The following is an 18,003-nucleotide window of genomic DNA, read 5'->3' as shown; positions in this document are numbered from 1 at the left end:
TTTCCTGAAAGTAACCCCTCAGGTTCCAAATCATTCTGTTTTTCAATGTCTGTCTAAAACCCTCCTTTCTGGGCTACAGTCAGTTTCCTCAATGGCCAACTTCAGGTAGCGCTGGGAGCTCTTGGATTATCTTGGTCGAATCTCATAATCTCCTACTCAGTGGTCATCCAATCTATAATCCCAAAGGAGTAGGTTAGTACCAGTACTGTGTAGGTGTTTATGGTTTTGACCACGTTTCCACCATTCAACTTTGATTTTAGCAGGCTTCTCAGTCTTTGATGTTATGGTATTTTTCAGTGAGGCAGGCCTTGATCTTCTAGCTATGAGCTACATAATCTCCAGATATTTGTACATCTCTCCTTGTGTTATTTTTTTTATATTTTTTGTGTAAACCCCACCCACGAGAGGTATTAGAACCTATAGTACTTAGTACCGTGTTTGGGTTGGAGGTTGAGAAGATGAAATAAGGTATTTGTTGACATTGGACTTGAAATTCTGTAGACTAATTTTCAGGACATACATATGAAGGAGGGTTGTTCCAGAAAACGGCAGATGAATGAATAAACGAGGAAGATGAAAACTTGGTTTTGTGAGTTTGAAGTTGGACAGTAAATGGATGATGGCTGGTGGTGGCACGTGTTCGAACTGTTTTGAAAGAGAGAGTGGGAATTATAGAAGCCAATTCAGAAGAACAGTGCCCATGGAAATATCTGTAGAAGAGGCATGCAGCAGAAACAGTACGTCTATGAGACAGCGAGTGGAGAGACTCTGTTAGAGATGAATCATTAATTAACCTAACTGCCCTCTTCTAAACGGAATCAAGAAGCCTGAGAGGTTTTGGGGGCACTACCCCAGATGTGGGAACAATATTCCATGGTGGGGCGGATTTGCGATTTGTACAGTTGTTTGGAAGAAAAGTAACGCCGACAGCGAAAGAGAAAACCAAGTTTTTTACATGAAGAGGAAGCAATATTTGTAATGTGCTTGTGCCAAGAGAGATTAGTGTTGTTGTTTGTTGGATTTATTGGTGCAAGGGCTACTAAGGCCATAATGCACCTATTTCAGTCTTATTTGGTACATGATTGTTATATTAAATAAAAGGATTCAGATCAGGTGATATTTGTTTATCAATTTGAGGAAGGTAAAAACATCATTAATATCTCGTCGGTCTCCAAGAATCTGTTGTAAGGTAAGTTTATTAGAGGAAGATAGATGTGAAGAGAAAGCTGTTTTTCGTTCTCTCAGATATAATGGGCATTCAATGATCAAGTGGTTTACTGTGAGTTGAGTTTGACAGTTGCTGCATAGTGGAGGGTCTTCCTGAGTGAGTAAATAACTATGAGTTAGGTGAGTATGTCCTATTCGAATTCTAGCAAGTACTACTTCTTCCTTTCTATTGCCCCTTAGGCTTGATAGCCACTTCTTGTGATCCTTTTTGATCTGAAAAAGCTTATTGTTTTTTTCTCCCTGCCAAATGGATAGCCATTTTTTTCTAACATTGGTATGTATGATGCATTTTAAATCTGTGTAAGGTATCTGCATGTCTGATTTTATGTTACTGGCGTTCTTGGCTGCAAGATCCGCTTGTTCGTTTCCTCTGATTCCAGAGTGCCCAGGTATCCAACAGAAAATTAATTTTTGCCTGTTTGCAAGAAGCTGCATTAACTTGGTTTGAATTTGTTGTAGAAACGGATGACTGGATGGAAATTTACACTGAAGAGCAGATACAGCACTTAAGGAATCGGTGTAGATAATAGTTTGCGGATATAATGACTCTTTTACATTGTCTAGCGCCATCAGGATAGCATACAGTTCTGCGGTGTAAATACTGTACTCCAAAGGAAGCTGCTGGGATATTGTAATGTTTGGTAGAACTGCAGCTGCTCCAACTTTACTATCTGTCTTGGAACCATCAGTGTAAATTTGAGTAAAACTAGAGAACTGAAAAGAGTGAGTTGCATGGATCTGCTGAAGACTGAAATTTGGAAGTGCATTCTTTCCCCATTGTTGGAAGTGTTGGTCAACATTGGCCAAGGGTATTTGCCATGGTGGCATAGCCGTGCTATTATCTAAAGTTATGTCATTCATATTTAGTTCCCAGCACGTAGTTATGCTTTCTAATCTAATGCCACATGGTTTATTCTGCAAAGGTTTATTTTGGTACAAATTATGCCATTTTGGGGTGAATAAATACTGCTTCATTGGATGATGTGGGAAACTTTTGATTTTTGCTGCATAACTTAATAACAGAGCTTGCCGACGAAGAAATAGGGGTGGTTCATGTGCTTCCGTATAGAGACTCTGAACTGGCGATGTACGAAAAGCTCCCAGTGCAATTCGGAGGGCATTGTGATGTACTGGGTCGAGCCATTTTAATACACTTTCTCTAGCTGAGGCATATGCAGGTGACCCATAGTCTAGTTTGGATCTTATGAGCGACCGGTATAAGTGCAGCAGCATGTACCGATCTGCACCCCATGACATAGCGGAAATTGCCCTGAGGAGATTCAGCTTCTTTAGACAGGTTGTACGAATGTGTTTAATATGCTCTAAGAAACTAAGTTTTCTATCCAGAATTAGTCCAAGAAAGCTAATACTCTGTTGAAAAGAAATTGGATGAGAATCAAGATGTAAATCGGGATCTGGATGTAAATTCCGTTTACGGCAAAAATGAATTGCTGTTGTTTTTTGTTTTGAAAGTCTGTATCCATTGTTTTTGGCCCACTGAACAAGCTTGTTAATTGTACCTTGAAGCTGCCTTTCAATGAAACGCATGTTTTGTGACTGGCTTGAGATTGCCAGATCGTCGGCATACAGATAAGTTTCAACTGTGTCGGGAATACATTTGGTAATGGAATTAATCCTGAGAGAAAAGAGCGTGGCACTAAGCACAGAACCTTGAGGGACCCCCTCTTCTTGCAGAAACGTTTGTGAGAGAGCAGAGTGAAAACGTACCTGAAAGGTCCTATTGCTCAAAAAGTTCTGAATAAATTTTGGAAGATGACCACGAATACCGGATTCATAGAGATCGTGAAGAATTCCATACCGCCAGGTTGTATCAAAAGCTTTTTCGATGTCAAGACATATCATCACTAGGTGTTCGTTCCTGAGAAATGCATTTCGGATATTTCCTTCAGCTTTGACCATAAGGTCAAGTGTTGATCTAGTTCTTCGAAATCCATATTGATTTTGGCTTAGAATGCATTCAGTCTCTAGGAACCATGTCAATCTGGCATTAATTATTTTTTCTAATGCTTTTCCTATACAACTAGTTAACGCTATCGGTCGGTAATTTACTGGATCTGAATGGTCCTTTCCTGGTTTTGGGAAAGCTAGTACGATAGAATGACGCCAACTGGTAGGGTAGTAGTCCTCGCCAAAGATTCTATTATACAGTTTTAGCAGAGCAGAAAGGGATTCTTCACTCAAGTGATATAACATGGCATAGTACACTCCATCAGGGCCAGCAGCACTATTTTTGGATCTTGCAAGTGCGCTACGTAACTCTGCCATGGTAAGGGGTGCATTATATGGATGCTGTCGTGAAGTATTGAAATTGAGATTATGTTTTTCTGCTTGTATTTTATGTGCCTGGAAACTTGGCTCAAATGCGGTTACAGCGGAGATTTTTTCAAAGGTTTCACCTAATGTATTAGAAATATCGGGAGGATTGCAGATTTCTTTGCCTTTTAGATATATTATCGGAGTGGTTATAGGTGGATATTTTCCATTAATTCTTCGAACTTTATTCCAAACAGTTCTGATATTTGTGGTCCTGTTTATAGAGGAGGCATATTTAGACCATGTCTCTTTTTTGCTTATTCATTGTATGTGACGAGATTTAGCTCTTGCTTTCTTGAACTGTATGAGGTTAGCTGTGGTTGGGTATTTACGAAATAAGTTCCAGTATCTATTCTTTTCTTTTTTCGCATTGGTACAGGCTTCATTCCACCATATTTTTGGGTGGGAGCGAGTTTTCATAGATGATCTGGGTATACTGGTTTCTGCAGCTGCTATCATTTGCTGAGTTATGTATGTTACGGCAGAGTCAATGGTGAGGGTCTCGATAGTCTGAATATCTAGATGTGCCAGCTCTTGATATTTCTTCCAGTTAGCTTTGTTGAATTTCCAAACAGTTTTTATCTCAGTTTGGGGAGGAGAGTTAGCCGATAGTGTGCATATTACTGGGAAGTGGTCACTATTTCGCAGGTTATCAGTGACCGTCCAATCAACCAGAGGAAGGAGGTTTGGCGAGCATATTGAAAGATCAATTGCAGAAGTTGACCTTGAGGAAAGATGCACGTACGTATGAGTCCCATTGTTTAATAATGTTAAGTTGTGCCTTTCAAGAAATTTTTCTATTAACTGACCTCTCTTATCAAGGTGCGAGGAACCCCATAGGGGGTGATGCCCATTCCAGTCACCCAAGATACAGAAAGGTGGTGGCAGCTGAGTAACTAAATCATTCAATTCTGCTAGAGAGTATGAACAGTTTGGCGAAAGGTATATAGAAACAACTGTTACCGCTATCTTAACCATAACTCTAGCAGCAATTGCTTCTAAAGTTGTTTGCAGTGGAACTGGTCTGAAAGGAGTTCTGGAGTTTACTAGCAATGCTACACCTCCATGTGCTGTATTAGAGTCATTCCTATCCTTTCTAAGCATTATATGATGTTTTATGCTCATAGTTATTTTAGGGGTCAAGTTTGTTTCCTGTAGACAAAGAACAGCAGGCTTATATTCGGTGATTAAGTCATAGACATGGTCTATGTTAGCTCTGAGTCCGCGACAATTCCATTGAATGATTTTGTGCATTATTGAGGATTATCGGTTGTGTCTGCTTGCTTACGGGATGTGGTCTGTTTGCGCCTGTCTAGTCTTTTTTCCCTTTTTGGGAAATTTGGTCTAGTGACGTCCATGTCCTCCTCTTCCGCATGAAGTTCAAGAAGTGGTTCATCTCGGTGTGAATTTCTATCTATGTCCATGGTATCAGTATTGGTTTTTTGATTATTTCTTTCAGAGCTTGTTTGATTAACTGGCTGCTGTACAGAATTTTTATCTGGCGGTATTGTCAATGGTGTGTTTACCGAATGAGTTGATTGCTGTTGGGTAGGCTGTTCTTTTGGTGTAGAGAGGACTGACCTGGCCCAATCAGAAATTGAGATGCTTGGCGGAACTGAACAATCTGTTTGTACTGTTATGGATCGCTGCTTTTTTACAACTGAAGAATAAGATGGCAATTTATTTGAAATTAAACAATGTCTTTTTGCTTCTTGGTATGGCACCTTGTGTTCTACTTTATACTTTTGTATATTCTTTTCATTCTGCCACTGGATGCACTCCTTTGAAAATGCTGAATGATTCCCCTTACAGTTTGGGCAGCTTTGTATTTCATTGGGGCAGTCTGTGTGAACATGCTCTTTTGAACCACAGGAGGCACAGGTGGTTACACCCCTGCAGACTGCTTGTGAGTGTCCAAATTTTTGGCATTTAAAACACCGGACTGGGTTTGGAATATAAGGTCGAATTTTGCACCTTAAATATCCAGCTTTAACAGTTGTTGGTAAAATTGGTGTTTTAAATGTAAGAATGACCGTTCGGGTAGGAGTAAGAACCCCATCTTTCTTAATGACTATCCTTTTGGCATTTATTACATTTTGATCACCTAATTCCTGAACTATTTCCTCCTCAGATACGTTAAGGAGATCCCACTCGGCTATTACCCCTTTAGAGGAGTTTAAGGTGGCATGCGGGGTAACCTTTGTGGGAATTCCACCAAAAGTCAATATTTTTAATAGTTTTTCCGAGTGTTTATTCTCGTTCATCTCCACTAGAAGGTCTCCGGATTTTAATCTTCTAACCATTTTTGGTGGGCCCGCCACATTCTCAAGACATTTCTGTATTAAGAATGGGGAGAGCTTACTCAAAGGATTGTCAGTCAATGAATGCAGTATCAAAAAAAGAGGAGCAGGGCTTTCTGTTCCTTCTTTTTTCTGCCGTTTTGCATTTCCTGCATTTAAGTCTTCTCTGTTTGAGAGATCTGGATCATGAGATCCATAAGTGGCATGTCTATTTATGTCCATCTTTGCTCCTTTTTGCCCCGGGAGAGTGTTTTTCTCCTCCCAGGTTTCCAGCCCCGCCACGTGGAGGCAGGAGCGGTGCCACCAGTGACCAAGCGGTTTAGAGGTTTAGTTAGGTTAGTACGGATTATATATATATATACACAAGGAAAGAAAGGTGTATTTCCTTTCTGGATTCTACTTCAAAGCTTTTAAGTAAAGAATCACTTAAGAAAAACAAGAAGAATAGTGACACTGGAAAATAAATATAACTAATCCGCTGTGAAAGAACGCTATGTATCGCACAAAATATCGCTTGGGCACTATCGCTTGGCACTCGGGGCCAAGAGAGATTAGAAGTCAGGGTAATCCCCAAAAGAGATATATACACTTGCCTAGAAATCGGAGTGTCACCAAAGATAAGCATAGGAGAAGAAGAATCTTTTCGCGAGATATAAGACAAGACAGTTTTAGAAGGATTGAAATCAACTAAGTTGTCTTTGCCCCACTGGAGAATCACCTGGAGATCGGAATTTAAGGAATGTGTACAAGATTTTCGAAAAGTTGAAGCTGATTGAGCAGGGCAAGGTTTCTCAAAATGGAAAGTGGAATGCAATGTGCTATCATCGGCAAAACTATGGATAGGATTTCCAGTCAATGGAAGAAGGTCATTAATATACAAGAGGAAAAGAGTGGGGAAAAGAACTAAACCTCGGGGACACAGGCATTAGTGGAGAAGTTAGAAGACAGAGAGCCATCTACCATCATCCTCAGTGAGCAATCAGAGAGAAAACTAGATAACCAATTACAAAAAACAGTTGGCAAACCATAAGATGGAAGCTTGTTTAGAAGACCTTTATGCCAAACATGAGCAAAAGCCTTTGAGATGTCAAGAGTAACTGCTTGTGTTTCGCCAAACTTTTCCATTGAATTAGTCCATAAATGGGTAACATAAGCCAGAATATCACCAGTGAATCGACACTGACGAAATCAATACTGCGATTGTTGATCAGATGGAAGGTTTCTAGGTAGTTTAAGAGTTGACGATTAATTGATTTCTCCATTACTTTAGAAAGAGTAGATATAATTGCAATGGGATGATAATGGATGGGAGGGATTTGTCACCCTTTTTAGGAACTGGTTGGATATGAGCAAATTTCCAAGCAGAAGGTAAAACATCTTTGGAATAAGAAAGTGAAAAAAGGCGGCAAAGAACAGGAGTAAGTTCAGGAGCACACGTTGATGGCCAAAAGTTGCGGCCAATAGCTTTGGCAAGAGCCCAGAATGCTCGGCTATCATTAGGGCAAGAAGCAAGTTTTCTACTCTTAGCCTGTTGAAACTCTAGTTTGGACTAATAACTGCTTTACGATTGTTGTGAGCTTTGGTGTAGACAGAATATGAAACTGAAGAATTGGAAACAAGCTGATTACGATATGCAACGTTCTTCTCTTCAGCAGCCCTAGCACATTTATTGGAAAACCAAGGTTTAGATAAAGGACGAGATTTTAAAGTGGAGTGTGGGATAAAGGATTCTTTTCCTGCAAGAATAATTTCACTAACATGATCTGAGCAAACACTGACATCAGAAGTTTTGAAACAGTAATCCGACCAAGGAAAAGAAATCTCGTAGGTCATCCCATTTTGCATTCTTGTAAGGCCAAACAATGCGAGGTGGGAAAATCAATGAGATAAAAGGCTCCATTGGAGAAGAGACAATCACCAAGTTATGATCTGAGGTGCCTAAAGGATCTCTCACCTTGACCGTGTACTTAGAAGGGTTGTTTGTGAGAAAAAGATCAAGTGTGTTGGCTGTATGGTTAGGATTGTCCGGTATTCTTGTAGGTAAATGAACAATCTGTGCAAGGTCGTTAGTAACTGCAAAAGCCTCAGCATCTCGACCAGCCGGGTCGGTGTGACTAGAAAACGGAAGCCAGCTGGAGTTGTGAACATTAAAATCACCAAGGAAAATTACCTCACTGTTAGGAAAGTTGGACTGGAGAAAGTCAAGTTGCAAAGAGAGGAAGTCAAAGAGCTCCAAGTCATTAGTGGAGTTGAGAGAACAGTAGAGACAACAGATGAATTTGACACAGTGAGGTTGAGAGATTTTAAGCCAAAGAAGATCAAAGAGAGAAGATTCCAAATTGCCAAGTCTCTGACAGGGAATATCAGAACGGACATATGCACATGTACCACCTTTGAGGCGAAAGGAATCATACAGCAAATAATTTGGGCAACTGAGATGAGCAGTAGTTGAATCAACCGATAACTGAGATTCTGTCAGAAAAAGTACATGGGGTTTGTCAGACTGCAAGTGGAAATGGACATCGAGATTAGAATTGAGACCACGTATATTTGTGAAATGAATTAGGAAGTGTTTGGGAGGTTTAGATCTTTTCACAGATATGCTTACTCTATTAGTTTGACAATTCATGATGTATTCAATAGTAAGAAAAAGTGGGTGGGATATGCTATATGACGTAATGAGATTTTTGGATATGGCGTACACATGGTAAGAATATACCCAGATACTTGACATAACGTGGCCTCAACAATGCCCCCAGCATACACACTACTCGGACTCCCTCCAGTCACTATCTGGCATAGTAGAGGTAGCAAGATTATACACTAGCTGATCCGGAAGCCTCCTAGGGAGTTACCAATAGGTTCGGTCCAGTGTACTAACTAGCGGCTGGCCTGCGAACACCGTTTTAGTGCTGTACCCTCGAAATGTAAGGAAGATTGGATCTCACCATGTTGTTCATCATAACCTCAAATGTCATCAATCATACTGCATGATGGAAGAGATGGGGGAGGTTTGACCAGAACATAGCTCTGGAGACTAAACATGGGACTTCCACCACTTCAAGTCTCTAATAAGCAAAATGGTGGTATTTCACCGGTTGATGAGTCATCTACCACCTAGTAAAAAAAAAAAGTACTGCCTGGTAACACAGAGGGGCGGCATTCCTCCATGTGGTGTGGGCACCACACCTCGACCCCTGCTTACGTTGGTTCACACCTGGGTGGTCACCTACCATGTGCTTGTGCATGGAGGTTATACTCAAGATTACTAACAGTCCCACCATTGTGAAGGTGCAAGCAGAGGATTTGGCTATCACAGACCATCTGGACGTCGCCGAAATTGGGTCCACTTGACTTGAGTGTAACCTGAATATCAGTTCCATCAGCGTTTTAGACTCCCAAGTAGCAAGTACAGCTTATCTGGCATATCTGAGAAAATGTCGGTGACAACCTCAAGGACCAGCGGTCCATTACGAACAGGTTCGGTCCAGTGAACTAACTTCAATAACTCTTGTTATGGCTTCAATTTCTTCACAAGGGCTTCAGCTGGTAGTTTCAGCTGACTGGATTTCTATGATGCCATCCATGGATATTGTATTTGTCTAGGCCAAATTGTATCCTGATGTCAGTGCTTCAGTGATCAGGAGTGGCTTTTGTAGTTGATTCTCGGCTACTGCATAGTTTAGTGTCACTGATGTATATCAGGTGAGGAGGATATGCAGGTTCGTCGTGCCTTCTTTTAGGGTATATCTTTACTTCTTGTTGAGCATGGTGGATAGTGGGTTGACTGTTAGACAGATCCACATTGGGCTCAGGGCATCTCCCTGGAAGATTCTTCTTCTGATAGCATTTTGTCTAGTCATCATGTTCCCTCTTGATGGTGGTCCCTTACTTTGCCACGGTTGCTTTTAGGAAGAGTATCACCGCTGGGTTTACTCTATCAGTGACTCTATCAGCCAACGATGGGGCAAGGAGTTGAAGGCTTTGCAGTAATCGACGTAGGCCAGGTACTGGTTGTAGTGCTCCTCGTAGGACTGTTCCACATTTCCCATGTCAATGGTCAATTGCTCCTTGCATCTTTTGCTCATCTGCTTACATCCTTTCTGCTGCTTGGCTATGATGTTCTGGCTATCCAAGTGGTATTTGTTTGTTTGTTATTTGGGGGCATTAGCAACTAAGGCCATATTGCTCCAGGGATATGCGGTGGTCATTCCCTGACCTTTCCACATCCTCTATATTTGGTAGTCACAGGCTCGAACCCCGATCTAATCAAGAAGCGTGTACTATGCACTGCTGTTCCTGCCCACCTGGCTACAGAGGTGCCTATCCAACTGGTCTGATATCTTATTGCTTATGCAGCTGGTCAGGATCTTGTATATTGAGAGACAGTGGTTGGTCTGTACTTTAATGGATTTAGGGTGTCTTTGTATTTGACCTTAGCCTTCAGATAAGTTAGTTAGTTTAGTTAGTTTTTTTGGTTTTTAGGAGCATTAGCAACTAAGGCCATATTGCTCCGGGATATGCGGTGGTCATTCCCTGACCTTTCCGCATCCTCCGTATTTGGTGGTGACGGGCTCGAACCCCGGTCTAATCAAGAAGCGTATGCTACGCACTGCTGCTCCTTCCCACCTGGCTACGGAGGCGCCCCTTCAGATAAGTGATTGTTAGGTCAGAGACTGGGATTATAACACAGTGCCTCATTATCTGGGTGAACTGCTCCACTACTTAGCATTAGTAGAGGCATTTTATGCAAGAAAGTAAGCTTGTGCAGCATCAGCCAAAAAAATAAAAATAATAATAAATAAATAAATAAAAAATAACCACTTCCACTTCACCCCTCTGTTCGTTCGAAATACCTGTCCAGCTGAGCCTTAAACTTATTTAGGCTATCAACTTCCACGAGAAGTGATGGAAGTCTATTCCACCAACCAACCACCCGCTGGCTAAAGGCAAATTTCCTCACGTCTATCCTACATCTGTCTTTTCTAAATTTGAATTTATGCCCTCTCAGGTGATTATTCTGAGAAAGAGGAAGAATCCCATCAGCATTGAGCATGCTCAAACCATTCAAGGCTTTATACACCTCTATTAGATCACCTCGCTGGTGCCTAGTCCCCAGACACTGTAATTTGCAAAACTTAAGCCTTTCTTAGTAAGAGCACCCCTTTGTTCCATTCACTAATCTTGTTGCCCTTCTCTGTACTCGTTCCAGCATCTCTACATCCTTCTTGAAATGAGGCCTCCAGACCTGTATACAGTACTCTAGGTGTGGCCTGACCATTGCCTTATACAAGGGAATAATCGCCTCCTTATCCCTGCTGGAAAAATTCCTTTATATCATCGACAATACACCATGAGCTACTCTTGTAACCCATCTGCACTGCTCAGAAAACTTCATATCTGCCTGCACAACCACCCCCAGGTCTCTTTCATTCTCTACCACTATCAGTGTAGTACCACAGAGTTGCTCTGGGGTTGCTGTTTCCCATATGTAGTACTTTACATTTGTCAATGTTAAACTTCATCTGCCACCTCTCAGCCCATCTGCTCAACCTTTCCAGATCCTGTTGTAGTAGCATAGTGTCAGTAGTGTCCTTGACAACCCTGCCAACCTTCGTATCATCTGCAAACTTGGACATTAAGCTTGATATACCATCATCAATATCATTTATAAATACAGAAAACAATAATGGACCCAATACTGAACCCTGAGGGACTCCACTAATAACATTAGTCCACGATGAGCAGTGTCCATTGATTGCCACTCTCTGTCTTCTCCCCCTCAATCACCCCTTTATCCATAGCAGCAATTTGCCTCCAATGCCACACTGCTCCAATTTGTGCAGCAGTCTTCCATGTGCAACAGTATCAAAAGCCTTTCTAAGATCCAAGTATACAATATCAAAGTTATTCCCTGCATCCAGTTCTTTTGTGACTGCATCATAGTATCCAATCAAATTGGTCAGGCAAGACTTCCCCTTAACAAAACCATGCTGTGTCTGAGCTATAACTGAAGTCTTGTCTACATGATCCTACAGTGCTTCTTTAACAGTGCCTCCATTAATTTTCCAGGAACAGAAGTTAAACTAACAGGTCTATAATTACTTGTGTCGTCCTTTGATCCTCCTTTGTGAATTGGGGTCACATTTGCACATCTCCAGTCCATGGGTACTTCCCCTGAGTCCAAGGAAGCTCTCATAATTATGGCTAAGGGTTTGCTTACTTCCTTTGCTGCCTCCTTTAATATAACTGGATAGATCCCATCCACCCCAGGTGCCTTTCTTGTATTTATCTTCAACAATTTCTCCTCCACTTTACTCTCAGTTATTACAAGATTCTCTAGCTTACTGCCAGAGTTGAATACACCTCTGGCATTCCCCTCGCTGAATAACTCCTCATGTGTGAATGTCGATGAAAAATATTCATTCAGTTTGTTAGCTACCTGAGCAGGATCATCAACAGTTGACCCATCGATATCAAGTGGACCAATCTGATTCATCCCCTTCCTTCTAGAGTTTACATAAGTAAAGAACTCTTTGCTGTTTTTCTTTGCATCCCTTGCCAAAGATTTCTCGTAATCTGCCTTCGCCTGGCTAACCTCCTTTGTAACTTGGTTACAGATCAACTTGTATCTATCATAGGCTTCTTTGTCACGTGTTAATTTGTATGTATCCCATACATTTTTCTTCTCTGCCATATGTCTCATTAGTTCATCTGACATCCACTTAGGCCTAAACCTTGAACAATATTTCTTAGTTGGTATGTAAAGCCTAGTAGCTTCCAAGATAAGTTCTTTGAATGCTTCCCATTTTGAATTTGCTGTTGGTAACATCATCAGTTGGTTCCACTGTATAGAATTTAAATACTGTCTCAGTCCATCGTAGTCGCCTTTACGAAAGCAATAACCCTTCCCTTTACCCCTAATGGTAGTTACCTCTTTGAGTAAATCCCACTTCAGCACACTGTGATCACTGCCACCTAGTGGTTCATTTACCTGCAGATTCTTAATGCATGAAGAATCACTACTGATAATCAAATCAAGAGTATTACTCCCTCTAATTGCTTCCCGAACATGCTGATGTAGAAAACAATCATCCAATAAATCCACAAAAGCCTTGCTAGTGTGTGAGTGACCAGCCCCCAAATTCCAGTCAATATCTGGGAAATTAAAATCCCCCATTATAAGACTCTCTGATTTACTTGCCTGTTTGTGCAGCTGAACTTCTTGTACCAGTATGTGTATGTTATCTATTCCCCCAGGATTTGCCAGTTATGACTTCCTGAATGGCCCGTTGTACTTATTCCTCAAGAATATCCCACTGTCATCTCTTATAATAATAATCTACAAAGACAACCCGACACTGACACTTCCTAGAAGCAACCATGGCAAAATGGTGACAGCAAGTACAAGAACTACATCCGGGAGTAGCTGAAGTGAAAAGAGACAAGATCACATTATCCAGAATAGAAGAGAGTCCTAGCTGAATTCAAGGGAATGGACCCCACAAAGCCCCACACCATACTGAAGCAGAAATCCAACAGCATCCTGTGGCAAGTCATGGACCACCTCAATAAGTGAATAATACCAGATTATCTCAACAACAACAAAGTAATACAAGACACCATCTGCACAGCCATTTACTGTGATGCTGTAGCAGCCACCAAGGTTAACGGAAGGGAAACCCACAACCAGCCTGGGAAAGAAGGCTACAGAAGAAGACAGAAGAGATAAGTCAATTGATCCAATACCAATGAGGTAACAGAAGTAAGCAGCTGATCATAAAAGTGAAGGCTATCCTCAAGAAAGAAAACATTCACAGCAAACACAAAACATGTAATCAGTGAATCAAAAAATATCTTGACCCCCTCAAGCAGAAACTACTGGCACTTGGGAAGGGAATTCAGCATTACTGAGAAAGTGCCCAAAAACTTACAAGAGATAGCAGAATAGGAGATTCAGAAGACGTACAACAGTCGATAAGGAAATCCCACAACTGACAAATACCAGGGATAGATAACATTCACAACTACTGGTACAAGAAGCTCAGCTGTGCACATAGCAGAGCATTTCACCCAGATAATAATGCATCTTGACACAATCCCAGAGTCTCTGACAGAAGGAATTACCTATCTGAAGGCCAAGAACAAAGACACCACAAACATGGCAAAGTACAGAGCAATGACATGTCTCCCAACAACAAGAAGATACTAACCAGCTGCATGACAAAGATATCAAACCATTTGTAGAGTCAGAACATTATCGCCAAGCAGCAGAAGGGATGTAAGATGAGCAGAAGATGAAAGGAGCAATTGACCATTGACACCACAGTTATGGAGCAAGCCTACAACAAACACCACAACTTGTAAATGTCTAAATGGCCACAGTGAGCTGAAGTGGGATTTACTCAAAGACGTAACTACCATCTGGGATAAAGGGAAGGGTTTTTGCTTTCGTAAAGGTGACTACGATGGTCTGAGACGGTATTTAAATTCTATACAGTGGGACCAACTGATGATGTCACCAACAGCAAATTCAAAATGGGAAGCATTCAAGGAACTTATCTTGGAAGCTACTAGGCTTTACATACGAACTAAGAAATATTGTTCAAGGTTTAGGCCTAAATGGATGTCAGATAAACTAATGAGACATATGGCAGAGATGAAATATGCATGGGATACATATAAATTAATGGGTGACATGGAAGCCTATGATAGATATAAGCTGGTCTGTAAACAAATCACAAAGGAGATTTTTTTTTTTTTTTTTTTATGAAAACCCCAAACACGAAAGGTATCAAAACCTATAGTACTTAGTACCGTGCATGGGTTGGAGGAAAAGTATGGGGGGAGGGGGATGCCGGAAACTTTGCTCTAGAGACTAAACATGGGTTTCACCACTTCAAGCCTCCAATAAGCAAAGTGGTGGTATTTCACCGGTTGATGAAAGTCATCTACCAGGCAAAGGCAGATGAGAAATCCTTGGCAAAGGATGCAAAGAAAAACAGAAAAGAGTTCTTTACTTATGTAAACTCTAGATGGAAAGGGATGAATCAGATTAGTCCACTGGACACTTTCTCAGTGTTACTGAGATGGTTCAAAAGTTGAGGATCCTGCTCAGGTGGCTAACAAACTAAACGAGTATTTTGCATCTACATTCGCACATGAGAAGTTATTCAGGAGGGGGAATGCCAGAGGTGAAGTAAACTCTGGCAGTGAGCTAGATGATTTTGTAATAACTGAGAGGAAAGTGGAGAAGAAATTGTTGAGGATAAACATAAAAAAGGCACCCGGGGTGGATGGGATCTATCCAGTTATAATAAAGGAGGCAGCAAAGGAAGTAAAGAAACCCTTAACCATAATTATGAAAGCTTCTGTTGACTCAGTGGAGTTACCCATAGACTGGAGATGTGCAAATATGACCCCAATTCATAAAGGAGGACAAAGGCTGACACAAGTAATTATAGACCTGTGAGTTTAACTTCTGTTCCAGGAAAATTAATGGAGACACTGGTTAAAGAAGCACTGCAGGATCATCTAGACAAGACTTCAGTTATAGCTCAGACACAGCATGTTTTGTTAAGGGAAAGTCTTGCCTGACCAATTTAATTGGATACTATGATGCAGTCACAAAAGAACTGGATGCAGGGAATAACATTGATATTATATATTTGGATCTTAGAAAGGCTTTTGACACTGTTGCACATGGAAGGCTGCTGCACAAATTGGAGCAGTGTGGCATTGGAGGCAAATTGCTGCTATGAATAAAGGGGTGGTTGAGGGGGAGAAGACAGAGTGGTAATCAATAGACACTGCTCATTGTGGACTAATGTTATTAGTGGAGTCCCTCAGGGTTCAGTGTTGGGTTAATTATTGTTTTCTGTATTTATAAATGATATTGATGATGGTATATCAAGCTTAATGTCCAAGTTTGCAGACGATACAAAGGTTCGCAGGGTTGTTAAGGACACTACTGACGCTATGCTGCTGCAACAGGATCCGGAAAGGTTGAGCAGATGGGCCGAGAGGTGGCAAATGAAGTTTAACATTGACAAATGTAAAGTACTACATATGGGAAACTAACCATAATCTGATAGAGGTGTATAAAAGCCTTGAATGGTTTGAGCATGCTCAATGCCGATGGGATTCTTCCTCTTGCTCAGAATAATCACCTGAGAGGGTATAAATTCAAACTGAGGAAAGACAGATGTAGGATAGATGTGCAGAAATTTGCCTTTAGCCAGCGGGTAGTTGGTTGGTGAAACAGACTTCCATCCCTTGTTGTGGAAGTTGATAGCCTAAATAAATTTAAGGCTCAGCTGGACAGGTATTTCGAATGAACGGAGGGGTGAAGTGGAAGTTTTTTTTTTTTTTTTTTGGCTGATGCTGCATAAGCTTGCTTTCTTGCATCATATGCCTCTACTAATGCTAATTTCCCAATGGCTACAATCAGGACTTTGGAGCAGAAAGGCTTCAGATTCCAGAAGCACTTTTTGATTCATCAAACATTAAGGGTGTTCCAGGAACAACAATGTTAGATGCTGCTCAGGTTGTCATTACAAGTGTAGGAATGTGTGATATTGATGTCAGGCCTAGTTTATATGGCAGTGTTATTGTAACAGGATTAAATACAATTATACAATTCGACTATTTGCAGATAGACTTAGAGATCTATCAGCTAAAACTACACCAAGTATGAAGCTCAAATTCATTACTGCAAATGGAACAGCTGAAAGGAGATTTGGTGCTTGGAATGTGGCTCAATTTTAGCATCTTTGGGTACATTTCAGCAGATGTGGATATCAAAACAGGAATATGATGAAGGGGGTAAATCTCAAGTTGAGAGGAAGTGCCCATAACAAACAAGATTAGAGATTTCTTTTATTGATATATGGACCCTATGCTTTAATATCTATGCTTTAATTTATCGTATAGTGTCATTGTTATACGCTTATGAACATTTAGTCTGTGTATTACCCCCAAGTTCGCAGTTTTCCGACCCACCTAACACTGCCTCAATAGCATCAGCAAATATTCTTGCGCCCTTTCTATTTAAGTGTACCCCATCCCTGTATAAGCAGTCTCTCCTGCCAACAAGCACAGACCAGGCTGAAAAAAATTCTACCCCCTGAACCTTGCACAATATCTCTAGGGCCAAATTGATCGACAAGGCTCTCATCATATGCTCCCTCCTATCATGTCTGGGCAGAATTGCAGACACTTTCAAATTCAACCCTAACTCGCGACTTTTTTTCAACACTGACCTGTACTTTTTGAGTAAATCTGCAGATCTCTTACTCTTAACATCATTAGTTCCAACGTGTACAATAATATCACCTTTTGTGCCCTTAAAAGATGATATCTGCTCTATAACCCCAGGGGCTCACATCTAGTGAGCATGGGCTTGGCACACCCAGGGGTCCGGAGCTGGATATCATCATTCATCTCTTTCTTGGTGATTCCCTTTTGATTCTCTCTCTCTCTCTCTCTCTCTCTCTCTCTGACAGGGTAACTCTGGAAATTTATTTTTTTGGCTGGTGCAGCATAAGCCTCAGGCTTCCTTGCAGAGAACAGAGTACAGAGAAGGGCAACAAGATTAGTGAATGGAAAAAAGGGGTGCTCTTACGAAGAAAGGCTTAAGTTTTGCAAATTACAGTGATCTGATGGAGGTGTATAAAGCCTTGAATGGTTTGAGCATGCTCAATGCTGATGGGATTCTTCCTCTCGCTCAGAATAATCACCTGAGAGGGCATAAATTCAAATTGAGGAAAGACAGATGTAGGATAGACGTGCGGAAATTTGCCTTTAGCCTGCGGGTGGTTGGTTGGTGGAACAGACTTCCATCCCTTGTCGTGGAAGTTGATAGCCTAAATAAGTTTAAGGCTCAGCTGGACAAGTATTTTGAACAAACAGAGGGGTGAAGTGGAAGTGGTTTTTTTTTTTTTTTTTTTGGCTGATGCTGCATAAGCTTGCTTTCTTGCATCAAATGCCTCTACTAATGCTAATGCTAATATCATCAACTTTTGCCCATGCAGATATACCCTGAAATATAGATACTGAGGAGCAGTATCCCAATTTGTCTGAAACATGAAATAATGAATCAATGTATACTTCCCACCGTGACTTATGGAAGTGAAATTTGGGA

The 18,003-nt window shown here is 41.1% G+C and overlaps 1 protein-coding gene across 1 annotated transcript in view; it reads right to left on the bottom strand.

The window, feature by feature from the left end:
* Positions 1-18,003, bottom strand: part of OstDelta (oligosaccharide transferase delta subunit) — a 279,105-nt gene that overhangs the window by 248,572 nt on the left and 12,530 nt on the right. The window lies entirely within an intron of this gene.

This window comes from Mastigoproctus giganteus, chromosome 11 (assembly GCF_048544385.1).
Source record: "Mastigoproctus giganteus isolate SK-2022 chromosome 11, ASM4854438v1, whole genome shotgun sequence".
NCBI classification, from domain to species: Eukaryota; Metazoa; Arthropoda; class Arachnida; order Uropygi; family Thelyphonidae; genus Mastigoproctus; species Mastigoproctus giganteus.
This window is presented reverse-complemented; position numbering and strand designations above follow the sequence as displayed.